The following is a 6,178-nucleotide window of genomic DNA, read 5'->3' as shown; positions in this document are numbered from 1 at the left end:
GAAACAGAGGACTGTGACAAACAAACAAACTATAACAAAACATGAATCATATACTCTACTATTTTGAACGAACCATCTCTATCAGATCCTCGAGCAGAAATCATATTATGCGATCAAGTAGCAAGGACGAGGTAAACAAGCCACATCAACACGGTAGAGAATACTAGAAACTTACTATCGCTTGAGCTGACCCCTCCGCTTGGAGAGGAAGACGATCTATTTATTGAGCGTATTTCTGGCTATGTCCTTGAAGAGAGGGCAGTGGCAGGAGCGGCCACAAACATGGAAATTAGTCGGACCCACGACCCGTGTACGCTCTCACCACCGGAGAGGAGGTGCATTGCATACAAGCTCCTTTGGGTCTACGAGAGCTAGAGCGAGGTGGGGTTAGTAAAAATCAAGGATGCTGCTGTTCTGGGTCAAGCTAAGTAAAAAAAATCAAGGGCATAACAGATTCAAGTCAACAAAAATTAATATGTGCACGTGATAGGAAAGATCACAGGAAATAGACTACCCTGATCAATTATATTATAACATAGAAAATTCAAACAAGCTCATTGTGCATTTTATTTTTCAGTGTGAGGCACAATAAGCATAAGTCGCCACTAGCAAAATAACTTGCTATCTACATGCCCTATTATCTGCAACAATGACATTAGGCGATGAAGAACAATATATTTCCAATGCAATATGTTAGCCAAACACACCCTGCCATGCCAATCATCTGATGATCCAATAAAATGTCTAGAAAAATCTATTGAATGGCATCGGTCCAGATTTATATCTGGTGTGCTAGTAAATCTGGACGATCGATGAACATCAAACATATCAAGAAAAACAGTACATCAAGGCATCAACCTAATTTCAGTAAGCAAATCAACTCAATTTAAAGAGCTAGATGATAGCTAAAAACTAACTCCAAATCTATCTATATTCCTATATATTGTACGAATAAGCTAACAACTAACTCCGAATATATCACTACTCTTATATAACTTTGAATCTAGATGACAGCAAATTAACACAATTTAAAGAGCTAGGTGACAGACCATTGTGGGAGTGGACTATAAGCCATGCTCTTCCACTTGCATCAGATGTAGCCTAGCTCAGACTACTTTATGCAGTCGTCGAAGCCAACTATGCATTCACAGCCGCTCTCACTCGCTGCTTTTAATAGCCTCTCGTTGCATATGGGGCGGCCATAAAGTGCTACACATTCATCAGTCTCCAACGGGGAGTAGAATAGGAACACAGTTGGTGCTACTATCGGTGTTGTTGGCTGGTTGCTCAAATAACTCGGTTTATGTTACTGCTCGAGCAGGTTGGGTAGGCACGCCATGGAAGCATATGAGATGACAGAATATTCAGGGTCAATTATGCAACAGTAGTAGCAACCGAAATCTAGAACTAAACTAACATAATTAATCACAACAAGATGGCATGCTTAGATATCTATAACTAAGCTAATAAGAACTTTAAATTAAAAGAGGAGAAGAAAAGGTTCGGGAATCAGATGTTCCACTACCGACACTTTGGCTGTCAAGGTCGAGGAGGTCGTGTCCATGGCCACGCCATCGACCCGAGCTCCAACCCAGCATCCACCGCAGACCCGTCTTGGTGCTCGAAGGAGACGACCGCTTCAGACCCCTCTTGGCTCCATCCGACTGTGGTCTACTCCTCCCTCACCCGCCTTGCTATGGATTCAGGGTGGTAGGCCAAACTGTCCCTTGTCACTGGGCATCGTTGTACATGCCCAGATCTAGCCGCTCCATCATCTGGGTAGGGGAGGAAGCAGCCATCCCGTACATGGCGTCTGGTGCTCGAGCGATGACGGATCTGAGAGTTAGAGGGTACGTGGTGAGGAGGAGAATGAAGGAGGGGTGTGACGAGGGAAGAGAGTGGATCTGAATCACTGGAGCAACGCCGGAGCCACACCTGCGACACGGTGGCCCAAACCCTAGTGGATGGAGAGTTTTGCGCATGGTCGCAGGAGGACGCGACCATCGAATCTGGCCAGAGGAGATGGAGGAGCGGGCCAAGGGGATCACGTGGGTGTGCTGGGATTGACCGGGATCGACCACCGTAGGTGGCGGCGGCGAGAAGAGTCTCGTAGGAGAGGGGCGGAGGAGGTGACGTGGGGCTTGGGTGCGGTGGATGGATGGATAGCTTTGTTTATCTGAATATAGATGGATGGACGATGGATGGATGTGGGTTTCCTCGGCATGGATGGTCGGATGTTCGCCCCGTCATCAATCCGCGTCACAAATGAGTAACCAATGAAAATTAAGCTAGTAGTCATCACTTCTGCACGGGCTAGCAATTTAATTTACATACAAAATCATTGGAAATACTAAAATATTTTTTCATGAATGCATCAATGCAAGAATAGCTATATAGAGGACAAAGAATTGGCATTATACCAAAAACTCAAGCAACGTCGCGGTTTATGATTGAATCTCAGAGGCATTCTTTTCACTTTGGTGATCCATGTCCATGGCCTATTTCAAATTCACTCGGAGTTTTGGCAACAACCATAAGACATGCATATGGTGGCGAGATGTCCTAGATGAATCCATATTGGAGGGGCTCGGTTGCAACTTGTTTCCTGGTACTCCTTGGAAAGTACAAACAAGTAACAACATTTGAATATGGAAAGTGTAAGTCGATAGAAATTTTTCCTACATCAGCTTAGAGAAAGATTTGTTTTTTATAGAATTTCAATAGCTCGATATAAAGATACTCTGGAATTCAAAAACAGAAATGGGGCCGTTCTATTCCATGGTTGATACGATGATTCAAAGTAATAGATCGACATGAATATAATTTCAATTGTATCCTAAATCTTTATTAATCAAAATCATATCCATGCATGCTCATGCAGGCAAGCCGACCTTCGCAAAGACAAGAGGCATATAGCTCATCATGCAAGAGAAACTATAAAGGCAACATGTTCGGATCTCAATGAACTACAAATACGACACTTATTATGGAACGGGGGGGTATATATTTGTTAAAATCATATATGAGGAAATTGTTAGATCAGAGAATTAATGTGAATAAAGTAGTTCTAAGTACTGATATTTATCACTTCTTCTAAGTAGAGAAGACAACCAAAAATGAAATAACATTGACTAAATTCAGAACATGTGGAACAATTAATATTGTTCATGCCATTTCTTTTGCTAAACCAAGTACAATTTCCTGAACCAATGTTGCCAAAGGGTATTTTCATTATTTTTTTGCACATAAAGTTCATTTTTCATTTCCCAAGGGCGAAAAACTGTTTTTTAAGAAACTACCAAATATTTGATGCAAAATGGCACCATTCGATTTTATAAAATATTAGACCGTATTTTATGTCAAAGTAACCAAATGGTCGCACCTTAATAGCTTTCCGTCCACATCTCGTCAAATTGACAAATTTCTGCCGATTCAGCAGTAACTAGATCTATTTTTAACTACAGCTGCCTCATAGTTTGGTCTTTTTTTTTTTAAAATTCAATTATGGGTACACAAGTAGCTATTTCATCATAGATCCACCAAGAGTATTGCAAGATTCCATCTCTAGCTATGAACGGCCATACCCGTCATTTGAACGCATTTTGAAATTGGCATAAGAAAAAAAAACAGAAATATGTAAAATATTTGCATTGTGTCATTATATGTGACCTAGTTTTCATCCTATATTTTCCGTATTCGTCGAGAACATTTTTCTTTCTTTCTGTTGGTTTTCATTCTACATTTTTCATATACGTCAAGAACATTTTTAATGCATGTTTAATATCTTTTAAATACATTTTTCTTATACATGAGACACAAATCTCGTGTGTACATCTGGACATCCTATGTTCGCACACAAAATTTCGGTGAACAAGGACATTTTTGTTGCATGTGTAAAAAAGATTTAAAATGGCTTGTGATTAGGTGTAATCAAGCATCGAAAATTGTCTTTTACACACAAGCCACAAAAAATGTCATTTTTCATCGAAACTTGGTGCACACACATATAGTGTCCGGATTTACACGCGGGATTTTTTCTTGATTTTTTTAACTTTTTAAAATATGTATTTAGACAATGGGTGCATATACACCTATGAGCCAAAGTGATTTTTTGCCTTTTTCTGCTTTATTCACATTTGTGGGATGGGCCCCACATGTCATTTGTACTGTGTTAGTTGGCCCCGTTTGTAAATGTAGGCCCATTTTAGTCAACAGTCAATCTATGGAAGGACTGACGCTACAATTGAATCATAAGCAAAAATGACACGACACATAGATAAAATTGATGACGTGGACGTCCAGTCATCCATGTTACAACACCATGACCATCTGGAATGGTCGTAATCAGCTAGAAATAAGGCTATCGACCATTGTTGTATGCTTATGACCATTTTGTGTAAGGCAATTACGACCTTTGTGACCAAAATAGTCACTATGGTTTATGGTTTCGACTCTCCTAAACAGGCCACGACCAATCGGATCGAAATGGTCATAGATTTATGACGATTTGTTCCACGGTCACTGCCAAATGGTCACAATTGAGCATATTTCTTGTAGTGCGAGAAGGCTTACCTTCGGGTTTCGCCGTTAAAGGGAACCCATCGTTTCGGTATCAAAGGCAAATTGGCTCCTCGTTACATTGGACCCTTTCGCATTCTTGCCAAACGAGGAGAAGTTGCCTACCAATTGGAACTACCTTCGCATGTTTCTAGAGTTCACGATGTCTTCCACGTTTCTCAACTCAGGCGTTGCTTCACGGATCCTATCCATGGAGTAGACCACGAAATGCTTGATCTATAGGATAACCTCTCATATCGGGAATATCCCATTCGTATCCTTGATCAAGCCGAGCGTACCACTCGATGCCATAATATCAAGTTTCTCAAGGTTCAATGGTCACACCATTAAGAGAAAGAAGCCACTTGAGAAAGGGAGGATCGCCTTCGACTCGAGTACCCTACCTTCTTCCCGGAGGATCCTAAATCTCGGGGCAAGATTCTTTTGAGTGGGGGTGAGTTGTCACATCCCTGCATTTAGTCATGCATTAGGATTGGATGAACATGTGCATCATGTTTAAATTTCTCTTAAACTTTAAATGGGGCCTAATCAACCCCAACACCCCCCCTGAAAATGCTATTTTCCAACAATTGGAATTTCAATGAACCTAAAATGCCCTTCATAAAAGCCCACCATTTTTGGTCTTGACTAAAACCTCTGCCAAAAATGGTCTTGCAATTTATGGAGCCATTCTGGATTTTTGAACAAGCCATATGTATTTGAATTTGGGCATTTTAAATGCTATAAATATTTTAAGGTGCTCAAATAATCTTGGAAGCATTTTTATGCAGTTGAGAATATTCCCAAATGTGCCTCTGAATAATTCCAGAGTTTTTGGAAATGAAATAGTATTTATTCTATTTCAATACACATAGCAGGAAATAAAAAAAGCAAAACAGAAAGAGAGAGAGAGTTAGACTTACCTGTCGCCCTGGCCTGGCCCAGCTCGGCCCAGCCCACTGGCTACCGCCAGTCATCCTCCTCCTCTCGCCAGAAGGACGAGAGGCGCGTGGCCGACACCCGCAGCCACACGCCGGCCACCTCCTGCTTCTGCCGACGCCAGGACATCGTCTACAAGTGCCACGCAGACCCCCTGGACCACTCGACCGCTCCACTCTCCCCCTGCCTCGCCTCTCTCGCTCTCTCTCCCGAAGCAGGGCAAAGCCATCGCCGCCGTTCGTCGCCACCGTGACCACCGTGCTCCCCTCACCTCACTGACCCGTCCAAAAGCCCCGCCTCGTTGCCCTCGTCCTCTCCGCCGAGGCACGCCCCGCCAGAGGCCTCCCGAGCGTCTTCACCGAGCTCGTCTTCAATCTCGGTCGCCGGAGATCCCCCTCGCCGCCCCGCTCGCTCCAGCTCTTCCCCGAGCTCGCCGTTCGCTCCTCTACAACCGCAGTGAGCCACTGACCCTTCTCCCCCTCTCTGTTCTAGCTCTCGTGCACCGTACGCGCCGCCTCGAGTTCGCCTGCATGCACCGTTGCCTGTGCTCGCCGCCAACAAGTCTCTGGCCATCTAATGGTCCGGCCGTCGTGCCCAGATTCCTCCCCGCGCCGCGTAGGGCATGTGTGTGCCCCGCATGAGCCACCACGACCGTCACAACGACTACCCCGACCTCACCCGA

The sequence above is a fragment of the Triticum aestivum genome, chromosome 4A (genome assembly GCF_018294505.1).
Source record: "Triticum aestivum cultivar Chinese Spring chromosome 4A, IWGSC CS RefSeq v2.1, whole genome shotgun sequence".
NCBI classification, from domain to species: Eukaryota; Viridiplantae; Streptophyta; class Magnoliopsida; order Poales; family Poaceae; genus Triticum; species Triticum aestivum.
This window is presented reverse-complemented; position numbering follows the sequence as displayed.